Here is a 20141-nt window from a genome sequence, read left to right on the forward strand (position 1 = left end):
CCAGCAGTGCTTCTCAAACTTTTCCAGCAAAACACCCCTAGTAGCAAAGAAGGAAAAACTCATACCCTGGAATAGGACTGCCAAAAGCAGAACATGTCTCTGAAATCTCAAGCTTTATTTTAAAAATTCATGCAAGAAATAGTGACATGTTTGTGAAAGGACAAATGTTCAGGGTTATTCACTGCAGCAGTATTTTTAATAACAAAAGATTAAAAACAATCCAAATATATATCAACCGGAAAGTAGCAGCCATACAATAGAATGTACTATATAGTTGTTAAAACAAAGAATGGGAACATTCTCTTCATACTGATGTGGAAAGCTCTCCCAGATATTTTGGCATATGAAAAAAAACATGAAACAGAAGTGTGTAATACGCTAGTTTTTATCAGAAGGAGACAAAAATAAGAATCTATATTCCAGAGTCGCTTATAGATGCACAAAGCAACTCTGGAAGGATCCATGGGAAACAAACTGGTTACGTCTTGGGGAAGAGAATGGGAACTCAGAAAAAGGGGGACAAGGATGAGAGGAGACTTTTAACAGTACAGCTTTTTATATTTATTGAGCCATATAAATGTGTAACCTATTAAAATTATAGTAAAAATTCAAAAATTATGCAAATTTTTTATTCTACTCCATGACATATTCACACTTGTCCTAAATTTTTTTAAATTACCCATATATTTTCACATTAGTAAAACTAAATGCATATTTAAACTCCTGCTTGGTGGGTCACCTGGGACACCATATGTATGGTCCAGTGTGAAAGGTATGGGTTCAGGCCATTAAATTTTGCGTAAATATTTAGCCTTCATTTCATTTGGAGAACCAACATCAACACAAAAAAATCTGGAAATGCTACTAAAAAATGCTTGCTCAACAGTTTGGGATTTTTATCTACAGGCTGGGGCTTTTAACCAGGGAAAGGTTAACCCCAGCGTCTTAGAACTCTTATGCTCAAAATCAGTACTAACTTACCTTTGGTAAGTAAGAAAGTGACACCACACTGAGATGGTGCCCAGAGTGTGAAGCTCACAGACTTCTGCCCATTCTTCAATGCCAGTGAGTCCAGGGGCAGCCAAACCCCAAAGGCAAACCTCTGCTTTACAGCCAAAGTAACTGGAATTTCAAACTCTCCAACTATTTTCAACACATTTTTAAAAGCTTGGTGATTATTTTTTAAATTAATCAGTCTGGCTTAAGTCAAACAATTTCCTATTATATTTCCTTAATAGAAAAAATAATTAGGCTTCTTTTGGTTACACTTTCACAACACTTTTTAAAAAAATTTATTTATTTTTAATTTATTTATTTTTAATTTATTTATTTTTGTCTGCGTTGGGTCTTCGTTGCTGCGCGGGTTTTCTCTAGTTGCAGCGAGCAGGGGCTGTTCTTCATTGCGGTGCACGGGCTTCTCATTGTGGTGGCTTCTCTTGTTGTGGAGCACAGGCTCTAGGCGCGTGGGCTTCAGTAGTTGTGGCACACGGGCTTAGTTGCTCCGCGGCATGTGGGATCTTCCCAGACCAGGGCTCGAATCCATGTCCCCTGCACTGGCAGGCAGATTCTTAACCACTGCACCACCAGGGAAGTCCCACACTTTTATTAAAATGCTTTTTATATAACATACGTGAAAAACATATGGCATTTCTTTATATGAAAGATATGGGCTAAAAATAAAACACAACTCAGATATAACTCTGATGCAACAAGCAAATGTAGCATGACTAATGTCAATAAAATGTACTATAGGTACCTAGTGCATTTTATCCCAGAAAGGATATTCTAAGGACAAGTTTTGCATCCTTGTTTACCTCCTAGGAGTGGTTTAATAAACCAACAGTGCTATAAATGTCTCCTAAATTCTCTCAAACTGAAATTTTATTTCTAGGTGTAAATAAGGCCAGAATTAAAAAGACAAACAGTGTGAAGAGATGAAGCAGTGCAGCACAACCAGAAGGGAGTCATCTGCTACTGCTTTCATCCACCCTTGTTCCATTTCAGAAGGCTGTTCTCTCTGGGATCCCTTCAGAGAAACAAATAGGCAGTGGGGACCATAAGGACTTAAAACTACTGCAATCTCCTGATGATCTGTTGGATATTCATGAGGTGCAGAATGATTCCACCTTTAGGTTTTATTTCAGCTGTAATAATGAGTTATGAATAATTGATCTCTAGGTAATAAATTATTCAGGTAGGCACACAGTTTCCAAGGAATCCTGGGGAGAGTCTAGCTAATGGCGTAAGATGAGTCAGAGGCAGCTGCCGAGGGGACATCCCATAATCACCCCACACAGCAGAGGCAGGGTAGTCAGGGCCTCCCAGCGGGGGCTTTTCAATGAGTGGGCCATATTAATGCCTTTTGAATTAGTATAAAGTGGAAATCCCCACAGGGCACTCCACTGTCTCTCCAATGTATGAAACACTGAGCCCTGGATCGCTTCATTCATCAGACCAGGATATTTGTTATCAGCTGAGTACTACCTCTGCTGCTGAAAGTAGTGCCGAACTGAAAAACTGTGTACGTGTGTGAACACACACACACATACACATATATACACTTGTGTGTTTATGTGTATATATACACATATACGTTTATGTGTATATATACACATATACATAGTTTTTGTGTTGATGTACATATATACAAAGACAAACATACACACAGGGAGTTTTTATGATTGTGCAGGGCTAGCAAAATAATGCTAAAATAAACTTTACCTGGAGGAAATTATCTACTGTTCTTGGTCTTCAAAACCTGTTGAATACACCTTACCCCTTCTGAGCTCAAAACTCAACCTCAAAGATAGTAAGGCTTACTTCAGGTTTGTGTCAAGTCCAATCCTTATCAAATATCCAAATGCTTTACTTCCTAAGGAATGTTAAACTGCCTTGCAAATAACATCTGTCACTGGACCTTCTATAATTTAATTTTCATTTCTAAAACAATTCTAAAAATAACAGAAATTATTAAGTTAGAGCTCAATAATCATTGTACTGAAATATCTTTCAAAGAGCACATGAAATAAAAGCAGCTGATCAACAAACTGCAAATCTAATTATTGTAAAAACTGCATTGGCTGATCTTGCCCCCAGACCCACAATATCTATACTTGTGTGAGGCCCATGAGATGGAAGATGTAGGGAGACAAGGGAGAGAAGAAATGAAGGGCTGCGGATCTTCCTCAAATCTCTCCTGAGGGAAGGCAGATATAGCTACATTAGGTTTTAAGAGGTTTCTCCAAACTCAAACTAATAGAGAAGTGGAAACATCAATCAAACTTTAATTAAAATGTTGAGTGCCAACTGCATATGGGAAGTTGAGAAAACTAACACCCAAACACATTCTAATCAAAGCTGCAATATTCCAAATTTTCTACTCTTAGAAATTTGTAAACCTAGAATATATGAATTTAACCTTCCTTCCTCACTTGCTCAATAAAGGTCATGAAAAACAAAGCCTATGATTCTTCTCTGATCTAAAAACAAGAAGATTGATTGGTCTGAACCCAAAGATTAAAAAGCAACATTAAGCTTAAGCTACCAAATTTCATAATGATTATCACTAGCAACTACAAAATCAACCAGTTTAACAACCTTAGAGGTTTCATATATCACGGTCCAAGGTTCACCTTCCCTAAACACATTTATTAAGGTATAATTGGCAATGATACACTGCATATATTTAAGGTATGTAATCTGATAAATTTTGACCTATGGATATGCCCAGGAAACCATCTCCACAGTCATGACAATGAGCATGCACATCAGCTGCAAAAGTTTCCTCATGCCCAGGGTTTGCTTTTTCAGTAACTAAAATTTGGGGTGGATTTTTCACATGATTACTAAATAGTAGCACTGCCGTCCTATTAAGTATGTTCTACAACATGTCAAAGGTTTCATAACTGTTCATTCATACTTACAATTATCAGGTAACAGGGGCTATGAAAGCAGCTGAGAAATAAAAAGTGATTGTAAAAAAAAAAAAAAGGGATTATATCCCTGTTAAACTATGGAACAGAAATTCAATTTCATAGTATTTTAAAGCAATGAGGTCACATAATATTAACTGCTTATTTTTAATACTATATGAAATTATTTATACAATGCACAATTAGTGTAGTACACAAGCTACTTTAGAAATCTTTGGTATTAACTATATCTATTGATACTTCCCATATAAATTTACAAATCACTCGTTCTAAAAATGAAGCTTAGGAATAACTGACCAAGAAGCTAATAGTAACATAAGTGTTATTGTTTTTCTCCCCTGTTGACTTTTAAGTCACCTACATCATGCTAAGTTCACTATTTAGATATGGATGTCATGGCAACCAAACTTTTTCCCCAGGAAAATCTGCTCAAGAGTAATAAAGTAAGCCAGAATTTTAACCTGAGGGTTTTCTGCCTTCTCATTTCTTTGATGATTAAGTTATAGATGAATCTCATTTTCCAAGTTATTTAAAGGTAGATGGTATCACAACTCAAATTTTCAGCTCAAAATATTAGAAAGGTGGGTACTAGCCAAAACTGCCCATACCTCCTCCCAGGTCAATGCACGTGTCCAAAAAGGAAGTGGACCAGTTCAGAAGGGAAAGGACTGGGAAAAGAAGATGCCCCTCAGATGGTCCTGCAGGAACAAGTGACAGTACAGGGAACTGCCCGCTGTGTGGCAGGCCCAGCACTGGTTGGCTTGTCCCACCAAAAGCTGTTGGAGGAAAGGATCTGACAAGAAGGCCGCTTGAATAGAACCAAGAACAAGAAGGGCTAGTTACAAATTATACTCAACGGTGTCATGCTTGCTTTGGCATCAGGAAACTAAAGTTAGCCCAAAAAATATTGGATTTGGTCATCGAGGTTCCTCTGGCATCTATCAAAAATCACCTCAGTCTTTGCTATAACACGTCTTGCCGGAAAAAACATCCTTTATTTGTTAGGGGATAAAAACTTGAACTGTCCTATGCCCATAAGGTTTTGTTCTTGCATTTTGTACATTCATCCTTAAAGTATTTTGTTTTATTTATTGAATAAATGAGACAAAAATCACATTTAAAGTAATAGGCTTACACAAATCTCCTGTTTTTAAAACTTGGGGTAGTCAACAATGACAATGTAAAGGGACCAGCATATCCAATTACATTTAAAAATTATTATTTACTAAAATAGCTTAGATATTCCTCCCCCCATCTCATACACTTATGAAGAATAACATTCCTTATTTCCTGGGGGTATTATTCAGTGTTAGCAAAACCATTAGCTTCCCTACTCACAAATCCACCAAAACAATACATTGGAAGAATAGAGTAGGATAAGGAAAGAATTTAAACAACCAGTCTGAAAATCTAATAAATACAGTATAGTAATTTATCTACACTCTTTTCCTGTCAACAGTCGTATTTTAAATAAATCACTTTTGTTTTCTTTCAAACAATAGTAATGTAAGAAAAAAGCATTTTAAAAAAGGCTTTTTGTGTGCTGGTGTCTTCCTTCTAAATGCTTCTTGGTGATTCAGTCTTCAAGCAGGCTTGTTTGGCCCCCTGCCCAAGCCAAAATGAAATGGAGGGTTTCCCTGCATCTTACTCATCCTAAAATATTTTATTTATTAGTCATCGCTCATCCGTAAATATTAAAAACTAGATAAAAAGCTAGAGAAAAAGGACATGCAGCAATCATGCAGCAAAGCAGCCTCAGGAAGATGTAAATCATTTACCCCAGAATGTCAACCTCATTACCATGATTGAGGTAAGTCAGTGTGCACCCCGCCTTCTCTTCTCTCCTTTTCCCTTCCAGCTCCCAACCCTTACATGTTGCAAAATTGCCAGAAGCTCAGAGGCTTGAGTTACTGTAGACCAAGAACTGGCAAAGCCCAAAGTGAAGTCTAAGTTCAAACTTACTCTGTCCGGATTTACCTAGGTGGAACCTACACACAATATCCTCCAGAACATGAACTATTTTAAAAGAGATTTTAAGATGCACTCATAAGCTCTATTAAAAGACTGAAGATTTTAAGGGGAAAAAGACATGATCACTACAATAAAAAAACAAAGAAAACTGTATTTTCTGGTAGGGAAAAATAGAAAGAAATCATTAGTTTCCTCCAAATTGCTTTCATAACTCTCCACTGCATAAACCACTGAATCCTATTAAATTAACTCAGCCCACTCAATAACACAATTCTACCATCACAGATACCCACTGGGGAGAACTCCTGGTCATACTATAGAAATAACAGCTTTAATAAGAGTGCAGAGAACAGGCTCAAAGCTGGACTCATTAAATCTACTGTTTTATTTAGAATGACTCAAAACTGAAAGTAAGGATATGTTAAAATAATTAAGTAAATCAGACAGAAAATCCATAAATAGGTGTTAGTAGGTGCATAGGTGTTAGCAGGTACAAAATATAAACAGTAGCTTTGCTGAAGGCTATCTGCTATTAAATAGCAGAAATTACTGTCACATTCTGAGTCACTGAAAGCTGTTTCAAATATTATAAAATCTATGCATTCTAGTTAAGAACTATTACTCATTTTTAATTATTTTTGACACTGGCAGGCTACTATAATCAATTTATTAATTCTCTAAGAGGAAATAATGTCCTTTTGTGTAAACAGTGAAAACCTATACACAGAAAGGGAGGCTTTTTAGTTCATTCCTTATAATATGAAAACTGATTTCTCCATTTCTCAATGTGTCAGAAATAAACTTGAAAATGGATGAAGTACTTTTTCTCTAATTACAAGTGAGCATCTGAGCAAATGTGGCCATAATCCATAACTGGCTCAAATATTCTTCAACTGAATGCACAGAATGCCCATCACTTCTCAGTGATTGAAGCTCAGTTATTCATTAGTTTCCCAGACTTAAACCATTGACAGAAAGGATATGATGAAACAATCATTACATCAAATCTCTGAGGATGCAAAAAGGCACAATAGTTTTTTACTTCTACTTCAAAGAGAGTACCAGAATTTACATATCCAACAAGAAGGAGCTAAACGATATTAAAGCCATATGGTGGACTATTATGCAGGCATTTTATATGATGCTTTTCAGAATATTCGATAAGATGGGAAAATACTTATATTTTAATGTTTCCAAAAAAAGATGCAAAATTATATATACACTGAATGGAAATGTTCTCCCATCCTTTTGCCTAGTTCAGTGGTCCTCAAACTGCAGTCCTCAGGCCAGCAACAGCTGTTAGAAATGCAAATTCTCAGGCCCCACCGAGACTTGCTAAACCAGGAAGTTTGGGAGTAGAGCCCAGCAATCTGTGTTTTAAGCTGCCTTCCAGTTCTGATGCCCAATAACATGTGAAAACCACTGGCTAGTTCTTAATCATTCTTGAGGTCTCAGCTGAAACGACATGTTCTCAGGGAAGCCTTGCCTCACCAAAGCTCATCCTGCCAACTTAGACAGGTCTGTTGTACCTACAGCAACCAAGACTTTTCTTTCACAATACTTAATGGCAGTTTGTAATTATTTACTTTTATGATCATACAATTAGTGTTTTTCTCTCCCACTAGACCAGATACTCTCAAGCCTAGCTATACATTCAAATCACCTGGAAGCTCTCAAAAATCCAGATGCCTGGCGTGTGGCCCAGTTAAAACAGAATGTATTGGGGTGTGACTCAAAGGTGTATTTTTAATATTGTTATTTTACTGTTCAGCCGCAATTGAGAACCACCCAACTCAAGCTCCTTAGAGAGCAAGTGACCAGAAAATGGGGACCAGATTTGTTGAATGAATATGTAAAGTTTCTTTTACTTTTATTTATTATGTGGATTTTTTTCAAGCTTGCACATGGTATAAAATTCCAAATGTACAAAATGGTTCAATGAAAAGCAAGTCTCCTTCACTCCTCGTCCTCAATCTCTGAGGCAACCACCATGACCAATGCCATATGTTTCCTTGAAGATTAAATGTCTGTCTGTCAGTGCTTACAGAAAAGACCAGAAGTTGGAGGGCAGGATTACAGATCATTTTCCTGCTTTACGCACACCTGCACTTTTTGTAAAACATGTGCACATTACCTTCAATATTGGAAAAGGAGGTAGCCTAGGGTTACCTGTATGTACGTGCCTCTGGAGCTGTTCAGCAGACACACACTGGCACTGAGGGTCCCCAGGAAAACAGTCACCTGGAACGATGTTCTCTATTATGAAGAAGAGACCCTTTATCTGGCTAATCAAATAACTGTCTAAATTGTTCCACCTATTTTGTTTTAGGTATATTTTCACTTCTGATTAGATATTCAGCTTCTCCAGACTCACATCAGAAAACGGTGGAAAGGTACATGAAAGGAGATACTTATTCATTCTAGGCCCAGAATTAAGAAGCAGCATCATGATTTATAGATTCATCTTAACTGAATTTGGTTAACATAAGCCCCTCACCAAGACCGACCATCTCAAAGTATATTAAGATGAAAAGCTGAGGAATGGATCCTCATGTGGTGGCTTAACCGTGGCTGTGTCCTTCAAAAGCCCTGACTCCCACCGGCCCACCCCTGTTGGTGGCTACTGCTCAACACAACACTTTGGAAATGGGCTGTGGGCCTGAGATGTCCTCAGAAGGAACTGGGCTAAGGAGAGCCATTTAGCTTTACAATAAAGGACCCAGACTGTTGTGGGGTTTTTTATTACCTCTTTATAACTTTTCACCTCCTTCACTCTTAAGGTGTAAGGCCACTCCTCTCTTGCTGTCAGTGTGACTAATTCTATCAGCAGCCCCCAAACCCCTCTCTTCCATATTGTCTCCATGGCTGGCTGGGAAATCTGCTTGTTAGGACTTTTAAAAATCCACTCTAATACAGGCCCAAGAGCTCTCCTGGGAGGCAGGGTCCTAGGCCTCAGTGTGTGGGCTTGAGGACACTTCTCTAAGGAATTGGTGGCCTTTCCTATTTAAGATCCTCATACTGGGAAGAAATGTCCTGTGGAGAGAGAAAGCATTTTCATGTTAACCATGTCGACCATATGCAGGCAAAGACCAAAGTGTAGGTGCACAGTTAAGGGGGGAAATATTTAGATATTACATGGACAGAACCAAGGGGGGAAAAGAATGAAAGCTCTTACATAATGTACAGATACCAGTAAGATAATGACCATATGTAGCTACAAGGGAGCTGGGCAGTGGCCATACCAACATCTCTAAGAGCAACCTGCCACACAGATGCTAAAGCACTGCACTGGCTGCTGGTTGTTTTATGTATGTTAATTCTGCCTCTCTTCTAGACTGGAAGTTCCTAAGGGCCAAGCCTTGTATCCTATTGTTTCAGTTTCCTCTCTGGTACTCAGTCCAAAGCAAAGGTTTATTACATAAATTGTATTAAATACTTGAGTTGACAAACTAAAAGACTAGAGCAGAAAATCAACTTCACATAATAAAGTCACTGTATCTTAAGTGTGATGAAACTTTTTTTAAAACCAGCATCCTATGCTGATAAGATTAATGTTGAAATTCACCAACTGTGGCCATGACTAATTGTGTATTTTAATCATGGACAAATAATCATATAATTCAGGGTAAGCCTATTTCCTTAACATCTCTTTTCTATTAAATTACACACAGTATGCTAAGGGCCAAAGTAACTTCCTAGCTTATCAAAATCTTGTAGGTTTGCTTAATAAAAAATTGACAGCTTATATATATATGGAATCTAAAAAAAAAAAAAAATGGTCATGAAGAACCTAGGGGCAAGACGAGAATAAAGACGCAGACCTACTAGAGAATGGACTTGAGGACACGGGGAGGGGGAAGGGTAAGCTGGGACAAAGTGAGAGAGTGATAGTGTATATATGGACATATATACACTACCAAATGTAAAACAGATAGCTAGTGGGAAGCAGTCGCATAGCACAGGGAGATCAGCTCGGTGCTTTGTGACCAGCTAGAAGGGTGGGATAGGGAGGGTGGGAGGGACGGAGATGCAAGAGGGAAGAGATATGGGGATATATGTATATGTATAACTGATACACTTTGGTATAAAGCAGAAACTAACACACCATTGTAAAGCAATTATACGCCAATAAAAATGTTAAAAAAAAAACTGACAGCTTAACAAAAATATAAAATTATGAGCTAGAATTAGAATAATCTTTAGGAATATGCGTTAACATTATCACACCTTCACATCCATTAGTCCAGAGTTTCCATAATTATGAAAGAAAATATTCCCAAATACTGTTTTATGAATTCCATGACACAGAATATAATAAAGTAAAAACCTCTATCTCATTCACTAATCATTTTAAGCTTAATTTTATTCTACTGTGATAACTAAAAAAAGAATAACAGATATTTTTATGCCAAAAAAACCCTCTCTTGAAACATACATTAATCAAGTGTAATGCCTGTGGCCTTTTTTTTAAATTCCATAGCAAATGCAGAAAGTCAATAAAAATGTAAAGGAATGTGGTATTTACGTTGTAATTAAAATTCACAACATCATAGTATATGAAAATGTCGATGGTAGAGTGGTGCCCTCAAGTGGCACAGTGATAAATTGCAACTGTTTAACGGGAAAGTTCTTTGAAAGTTCTTTGATTAATTAAATCTAAAGTGCATATCGCCTGGACCTAGAGTTCACAGGGGCTGGTAACAAGTGTCCTACAGACCAGCTGGGGCTCACGGTCTACCTAAGTCCCTCCTTTAACAAGGGTACCACGGGGTAGTCTGGCATGTAAAGGTACCATACACTTTCCTTATTATCTCAGAAGGTTAGGGGTGTGTCTGCAAAACGTGAAGAGAGTCAGATCTACTCTGATCTGTTAAGGGAGCAGCATTCATAACATTACAGAAATCTTTTTAGAAGGTATCTTCTATCCAGCCCTTAACCAATTTCCTATGTTTATGGCCTAGTATGTAAAGCAGAATTTAAAACCTTATCTAACCAAATTGCTTGAAGAATGGGTGGTGCTTGTTGATGTGCTTTGATCACAAACCAAAGGTTCACCTGTCAACACTCTCAGGAAAGGATCCTAAAAATATGAGTTTAGTTTTCTGCCTCCGTATATGCATTAAACACAACAATCGCTGATGAGCTGCTGCCTTACACAGCTAAAAGGTCAACATTCTGAGGACCAGTTTTCTTCCGACAGCCATAGAGATATGAAAGAAGAGATATGAAAGAAGAGATGGCAACAGAAGGGTTACAATCTCAAGAAAGATACTAGAAGAAGGTTTTAAAATCACATACCTGACATCACATTGCTTTGCTTGGGAGACTTTCCTCTCTTAAAAGTGGAATGTAAAAAGAAAGGCTTCCATTTAGTAGAGAGTTCCAGTTGCAGTTATTGGGTGGTGTCTAAGAAAACTGAAGCTCAGATTAGGAACCTGCATAACCTTAATCTCAGTTAAGAACAAGACTGGCTTTACTTCCTGACCTGTTCACCTTCAAAGCCTGTGGTCTTAACCCGTGACACTGTACTGCCTTCCTTTGAGCATTCTAAGATTTTGTGAGCAGCCATATCCATGATTCTTCATGATTTCAGCAGTTCTAAAAGTCAAACGTCTACAAAAGTAGGCAGGTAGTGGAAAGGTGTAAGAAACGGTGAGGAGTGGCAGGAACGTGGTGAATCGGAGAGGAGTCCAGGGTCTGCTTAAAGAGGGCCACTGCCTGCAGCTCCAGCCCACACTGGCTACACAGGCGGCAGTGTTAGCAAATATTTTGATTTTTTTCAAGAGAAGATGAAAAGCTCAATTTTATGAAAGCAACCCATTTTTAAATACTGGCAACTAATTTAGATTTAAAAAGAAACAACTCTGCAAGCCAAACAAAAGACATCTGAATGCTGAATGTGACCAGTACGTAATATGTTGTAGAGTTTCTGATGATGAATGATTCCTGTCCAAGAGATTCTAGACTAGACCTTTGGTATCAAATGATTTGTCAATTATCCTCACTATTGAATTTACTCTACACACCTAGGCTTCTTCTGCCATCTTCAGCTCAACTCATACGTCCTAAGATGAGTTCAGGTACAGTGAAGGTCACTAACAAATCACTTCCCATTCAACTGGCCCCAGCCCCCTCATCTCTCTCATTCTCTTCCCCTCCTCCCTACACACATACACACCCACCCATCACCTCAAGTCTGAAACTTTCAAGTTTGGTCTTCATACATCTTATGTTACATCCCTTTAATCAACTTTTTTTTTCCTATTCTCTTAAATTCTTCACATTCCTCATTAGTTGAAGAAACCAAAATTGGATACATTCTTTACATTATGATTTTTATAACTCTTGGGTCAGATTTAGGCCTTACTCTTAATGTTTCCATAAAGGGTCTCTAGTAATTTTCATAAATTTATCATCCTGTTCTAAACAGCTGGAAGAGTACCTCTAGGATTTAAGGTAAAAAATTATTTTTTGGTAGAAGTCATAAAGCATGTTCTAATGACACCAGAAAAGTGCCAGCATTATTCCCATTCTTCACATAGGAATTTATCAAAAATTATGAAGTCTAGATAACTACTTTTTAAAATTCTGGACACAGAGACCATTTAAAAGGCTGATTTTTAAATAAAATAGTAGCATCAGTAACATTTGCTTTTATAGTTCCTATGACATATTAAGAAATAGAAAAGTTTATCACACTGATTTTAAATCCACAGTCCTATGGGCAAAAGCTGGAAGCATTTAGAGTAGCCTCAAAACCTCTGAATAAAAGAGTAGATTATGGGATGGAAATCTGTTCTTCTCAAGGGCTGATTTCTTGGATCACTCTTCCTTCTCCTTTCTCTTCCTCCTGTGTTTGATGTACAAGTTTCTTATCCTAACTTCAGTTCCAACTAACTTTTCACTGCAGCAAATTCAAGCAACTTTAAGCTAAAAATGAAGATTCATCCTTATTTGTAAGAGATGTACTGTCCAACAACATTAGAGTTTTTCTCTGCCATGAAAGTTTATAGGGTTTGATTAAAATCAAAGGAAAGGGAGAGGAACCAAGATGGCGGAGTAGAAGGACGTGCTCTCACTCCCTCTTGTGAGAACACCAGAATCAGAACTAGCTGCTGGACAATCATCGACAGGAAGACACTGGAACTCACCAAAAAAAGATACCCCACATCCAAAGACAAATGAGAAGCCACAATGAGACGGTAGGAGGGGCGCAATCAGAGTAAAATCAAATCCCATAACTGGTGGGTGGGTGACTCACAGACTGGCAAACACTTATACCACAGAAGTCAACCCACTGGAGTGAAGGTTCTAAGCCCCACATCAGGCTTCCCAACCTGGGGTTCCGGCAACAGGAGGAGGAATTCATAGAGAATCAGACTTTGAAGCCTAGTAGAATTGATTGCAGGACTTCGACAGGACTGGGGGAAACAGAGACCCCACTCTTGGAGGGCGCACACAAAATAGTGTGCGCATCAGGACCCAGGGGAAGGAGCAGTGACCCCGGGGGAGACTGAACCAGACCTACCTGCTAGTGTTGGACGGTCTCCTGCAGAGGCGAGGGGTGGCTCTGTTTCACTATGGGGACAAGGACACTGGCGGCAGAAGTTCTGGGAAGTGCTCTTTGGCGTGAGCCCTCCCAGAGTCTGTCATTAGCCCCACCGAAGAGCCCAGGTAGGCTCCAGTGTTGGCTTGCCTCAGGCAAAACAACCAACAGGGAGGGAACCCAGCCCCACCCATCAGCAGACAAGTGGATTAAAGTTTTACTGAGCTCTGACCACCACAGCAACAGCCAGCTCTACCCACCACCAGAGTCTCCCATCAAGCCTCTCAGATAGCCTCAACCACCAGAGGGCAGACAGCAGAAGCAAGAAAAACTATAATCTTGCAGCCTGTGGAACAAAAACCACATTCACAGAAAGATAGACAAGATGAAAAGGCAGAGGGCTATATACCAGATGAAGGAACAAGATAAAATCCCAGAAAAACAACTAAACGAAGTGGAGATAGGCAACCTTCCAGAAAAAGAATTCAGAATAATGATAGTGAAGATGATCCAGGACCTCGGAATAAGAATGGAGGCAAAGATCGAGAAGATGCACGAAATGTTTAACAAAGACCTAGAAGAATTAAAGAACAAACAAACAGAGATGACCAACACAATAACTGAAATGAAAACTACACTAGAATGAATCAATAGCAGAATAACTGAGGCAGAAGAACGGATAAGTGACCTGGAAAACAGAATGGTGGAATTCACTGCTGTGGAACAGACTAAAGAAAAAAGAATGAAAAGAAATTAAGACAGCCTAAGAGACCTCTGGGACAACATTAAACGCAACAACATTTGCATTATAGGGGTCCCAGAAGAAGAGAGAGAGAAAGGACCAGAGAAAATATTTGAAGAGATTATAGTCGAAAACTTCCCTAACATGGGAAAGGAAATAGCCATCCAAGTCCAGGAAGCGCAGCGAGTCCCATACAGGATAAATCCAAGGAGAAACACACCGAAATACACAGTAATCAAATTGGCAAAAATTAAAGACAAAGAAAAATTATTGAAAGCAGCAAGGGAAAAATGACAAATAACATACAAGGGAACTCCCATAAGGTTAACAGCTGATTTCTCAGCAGAAACTCTACAAGCCAGAAGGGAGTGGCATGATATACTTAAAGTGATGAAAAGGAAGAACCTACAACCAAGATTACTCTACCCAGCAAGGATCTCATTTAGATTTGATGGAGAAATCAAAAGCTTTACAGACAAGCAACAGCTAAGAGAATTCAGCACCACCAAACCAGCTCTACAACAAATGCTAAAGGAACTTCTCTAAGTGGGAAACACAAGAGAAGTAAAGGACCTACAAAAACAAAACCAAAACAATACAGAAAATGGTAATAGGAACATACATATCGATAATTACCTTCAACGTGAATGGATTAAATTCTCCAACCAAAAGACACAGGCTCATTGAATGGATACAAAAGCAAGACCCATATATATGCTGTCTACAAGAGACCCACTTCAGACCTAGGGACACATATAGACTGAAAGTGAGGGGATGGAAAAAGATATTCCATGCAAATGGAAATCAAAAGAAAGCTGGAGCAGCAATACTCATATCAGATAAAATAGACTTTAAAATAAAGAATGTTACAAGAGACAAAGAAGGACACTACATAATGATCAAGGGATCAATCCAAGAAGAAGATACAACAATTATAAATATATATGTACCCAACATAGGAGCACCTCAATACATAAGGCAACTGCTAACAGCTATAAAAGAGGAAATCGACAGTAACACAATAATAGTGGGGGACTTTAACACCTCACTTACACCAATGGACAGATCATCCAAAATGAAAATAAATAAGGAAACAGTAGCTTTAAATGACACAACAGACCAGATAGATTTAATTGATATTTATAGGACATTCCATCCAAAAACAGCAGATTACACTGTCTTTTCAAGTGCACACGGAACATTCTCCAGGATAGATCACATCTTGGGTCACAAATCAAGCCTCAGGAAATTTAAGAAAATTGAAATCATATCAAGCATCTTTTCTGACCACAACGCTATGAGATTAGAAATGAATTACAGGGAAAAAAACGTAAAAAACACAAACACATGGAGGCTAAACAATATGTTACTAAATAACCAAGAGATCACTGAAGAAATCAAAAAATACCTAGAGACAAATGACAATGAAAACACCACGATCCAAAACCTATGGGATGCAGCAAAAGCAGTTCTAAGAGGGAAGTTTACAGCTATACAAGCCTACCTCAAGAAAGAAGAAAAATCTCAAGTAAAAAATCTAACCTTACACCTAAAGGAACTACAGAAAGAAGAACAAACAAAACCCAAAGTTAGCAGAAGGAAAGAAATCATAAAGATCAGAGCAGAAATAAATGAAATAGAAACAAAGAAAACAGTAGGAAAGATCAATAAAACTAAAAGCTGGTTCTTTGAGAAGATAAACAAAATTGATAAGCCATTAGCCAGACTCATCAAGAAGAAGAGGTAGAGGACTCAAATCAATAAAATTAGAAATGAAAACGGAGAAGTTACAACAGACACCGCAGAAATACAAAGCATCATTAGAGACTACTACAAGCAACTCTATGCCAATAAAATGGACAACCTGGAAGAAATTGACAAATTCTTAGAAAGGTACAACCTTCCAAGACTGGACCAGGAAGAAACAGAAAATATGAACAGACCAATCACAAGTAATGAAATTGAAACTGTGATTAAAAATCTTCCAACAAACAAAAGTCCAGGACCAGATGGCTTCACAGGTGAATTCTATCAAACATTTAGAGAAGAGCTAACACCCATCCTTCTCAAACTCTTCCAAAAAATTCCAGAGGGAGGAACACTCCCAAACTCATTCTATGAGGGAACCACCACCCTGATACCAAAACCAGACAAAAATACTTCAAAAAAATAAAATTACAGACCAATATCACTGATGAATATAGATGCAAAAATCCTCAACAAAATACTAGCAAACAGAATCCAAAAACGCATTAAAAGGATCATACACCACGATCAAGTGGGATTTATCCCAGGGATGCAAGGATTCTTCAATATACGCAAATCAATCAATGTGATACACCATATTAACAAACTGAAGAATAAAAACCATATGATCATCTCAATAGATGCAGAAAAAGCTTTTGACAAAATTCAACACCCATTTATGATAAAAACTCTCCAGAAAGTGGGCACAGAGGGAACCTACCTCAACATAATAAAGGCCATATACGACAAACCCACAGCAAACATCATTCTCAATGATGGAAAACTGAAAGCATTTCCTCTAAGATCAGGAACGAAGCAAGGATGTCCACTCTCACCATTATTATTCAACATAGTTTTGGAAGTCCTAGCCACAGCAATCAGAGAAGAAAAAGAAATAAAAGGAATACAAATTGGAAAAGAAGAAGGAAAACTGTCACTGTTTGCAGATGACATGATACTATACATAGAGAATCCTAAAGATGCCACCAGAAAACTACTAGAGCTAATCAATGAATTTGGTAAAGTAGCAGGATACAAAATTAATGCACAGATATCTCTTGCATTCCTATACACTAATGGTGAAAAATCAGAAAGCGAAATTAAGAAAACACTCCCATTTACCATTGCAACAAAAAGAATAAAATATCTAGGAATAAACCTACCTAAGGAGACAAAAGACATGTATGCAGAAAATTGTAAGACGCTGATGAAAGAAATTAAAGATGATACAAATAGATGGAGAGATATACCATGTTCTTGGATTGGAAGAATCAACATTGTGAAAATGACTCTACTACCCAAAGCAATCCACAGATTCAATGCAATCCCTATCAAACTACCACTGGCATTTTTCACAGAACTAGAACAAAAAATGTCACAATTTGTATGGAAACACAAAAGACCCTGAATAGCCAAAGCAATCTTGAGAAAGAAAAATGGAGCTGGAGGAATCAGGCTCCCTGACTTCAGACTATAGTACAAAGCTATAGTAATCAAGACAGTATGGTACTGGCACAAAAACAGAAATATATATCAATGGAACAGGATATAAAGTCCAGAGATAAACCCACACACATATGGTCACCTTATCTTTGATAAAGGAGGCAAGAATATACAGTGGAGAAAAGACAGCCTCTTCAGTAAGTGGTGCTGGGAAAATCGGACAGCTACATGTAAAAGAATGAAATTAGAATACTCCCTAACACCATACACAAAAATAAACTCAAAATGGATTAAAGACCTAAATGTAAGACCAGACACTATAAAGCTCTTAGAGGAAAACATAGGAAGAACACTCTTTGACATAAATCACAGCAATATCTTTTTTGATCCACCTCCTAGAGTAATGGAAATAAAAACAAAAATAAATAAATGGGACCTAATGAAACTTCAAAGCTTTTGCACAGCAAAGGAAACCATACACAAGACGAAAAGACAACCCTCAGAATGGGAGAAAATATTTGCAAACGAATCAACGGACAAAGGATTAATCTCCAAAATATATAAACAGCTCATTTAGCTCAATATTAAAGAAAGAAACAACCCAATCCAAAAATGGGCAGAAGATCTAAATAGACATTTCTCCAAAGCAGACATACAGATGGCCAAGAAGCACACGAAAAGATGCTCAACATCACTAATTATTAGAGAAATGCAAATCAAAACTACAATGAGGTATCACCTCACACCAGTTAGAACGCACATCATCAGAAAATCTACAAACAACAAATGCTGGAGAGGGTGTGGAGAAAAGGGAACCCTCTTGCACTGTTGGTGGGAATGTAAATTGATACAGCCACTATGGAGAACAGTATGGAGGTTCCTTAAAAAACTAAAAATAGATTTACCAAATGATCCAGCAATCCCACTACTGGGCGTATACCCAGAGAAAACCATAATTCAAAAAGACACATGCACCCCAGTGTTCATTGCAGCACTATTTACAATAGCCAGGTCATGGAAGCAACCTAAATGCCCATCAACAGACGAATGGATAAAGAAGTTGTGGTACGTATATACAATGGAATATTACTCAGCCATAAAAAGGAACGAAATTGAGTCATTTGTTGAGACGTGGATGGATCTAGAGACTGTCATACAGAGTGAAGTAAGTCAGAAAGAGAAAAACAAATATCGTATATTAACGCATGTGTGTGGAACCTAGAAAAATGGTACAGATGAGCCAGTTTGCAGGGCAGAAGTTGAGACACAGACGTAGAGAACAGACATATGGACACCAAGGGGGGAAAACTGCGGTGGGGTGGGGATGGTGGTGTGCTGAATTGGGCGATTGGGATTGACATGTATACACTGATGTGTATAAAACTGATGACTAATAAGAACCTGCAGTATGAAAAAACAAACAAACAAAACAACTAATACTAAGGTTTCATTGGGTTATTTGTATGGAACTATGTTAATATAAATGTTTCAGACATTACATGAAATTTCTAAAAATCTTATATGTTCTGGTATAATGTTATAAGTCATAATGCTAGTTATTACTTTAAAATGTACATCTCAGAAATAACTAAATTTCTTTGTCAATTGCATTATTATGAACTTTCATCAAATGTTTAACCGTGGTCATTTCTAAGTCTTTTGTCATTTACAGACAGTTCTGGGTGTACTCTGATGCTTTTGCAAATATGTTCATATAAAAGGGTTTCATCTTCAAGGAATTCATGGAAAAGATTCTGACAAGTACAGGTTTCTGGTAACTGACTGTACTGTTGAACTGAATGAATAAGCATTTTCAGAACTCTAATGAAAAACTGATGAACTCATAAAAGTGCTAACAAAAGATCAAGATGAAAAAAAAAAATTAATTACATGGGACTGAGTGAACTGATGAGGATGATTATAATTTTTGTGACTTTCTGTTTGAATTTAAAAAAAAAAATCCCACAAGGACTCAGAGGCAAAGAATATACAAATCAATTTTCACTGCAAAGTAAAGGAGCTGTTACAGTGGCGGATTACTGGACTGAATGTCAATATTATAACATAGTATGAGTGTGTTTCGTGTTTGGTAAGTGCAATCATTGTTGCTTTTGTTGTGGTCATCCATTTACAATGCTCGGTGTCAGTCTATTTATCTCTTGTAAAAATAAAATACAGTGAGTGTGTGTGAAAAAAAAAAAGAAAAAAAAATCAAAGGAAAGGAAGTAACAAGAGGGTCATCAATATAAGATAATTTTAGATGGGAGCCCCTGTTTGGTTTAAATGTCTAATTTGAGGGCTGTATGACTACAGACTTTGAAAACCTCCTCCATGGGAAAAAGCCAAGCAAAGTCAATACCGTATTTCCTTCAGTACACTCTATTCACCTCAAATGTGAATTACCATCGATTTGCATTTCCTAACATTTCTAAAAATGCAGTCATTATAAACAATTCTTATTTTCTCATTCAAGTCCCAATCAAGTTAAGTGGAAGCAAGGCTGTAATTGAGACTTTGGTACGCATAAAAATCTTACTTTCACATAATCTACCCCATTTCCCTACTCTAGGTCACTTGGGTACTTCACTCACCTGCTGAAATGCCTTTAAAAATCTCATCTGAAGACATCATTCAAGGAGATTTTCTCTCTCTTACTAAATTCTTACTTTAATGCAAAAAGCAAAGTAAACATTACTCCGTGCTTTTAATCAGCTAAGAGCTGCACACACACAGCAGCCAACTCAAGGTTTGCATGAAGTAT

General features: G+C 37.7%; 1 protein-coding gene and 1 long non-coding RNA gene across 2 annotated transcripts in view; both read right to left on the reverse strand.

Annotated features, from left to right (window-relative positions):
• The window catches only part of NEK11 (NIMA related kinase 11), a gene marked incomplete at its 3' end in the record, with an annotated part of 277731 nt that overhangs the window by 254612 nt on the left and 2978 nt on the right, over positions 1-20141 (reverse strand).
• Positions 95-20140, reverse strand: LOC309629122. The gene is made up of 3 exons (XR_014244855.1): positions 19972-20140; positions 8073-8159; positions 95-1575 (listed from the first exon to the last, which is right to left on the reverse strand). It is a non-coding gene; the product is annotated as an uncharacterized lncRNA (long non-coding RNA).

The sequence above is a fragment of the Balaenoptera borealis genome (assembly GCF_965194805.1).
Source record: "Balaenoptera borealis genome assembly, chromosome: 5".
In the NCBI taxonomy this organism is placed as follows: domain Eukaryota; kingdom Metazoa; phylum Chordata; class Mammalia; order Artiodactyla; family Balaenopteridae; genus Balaenoptera; species Balaenoptera borealis.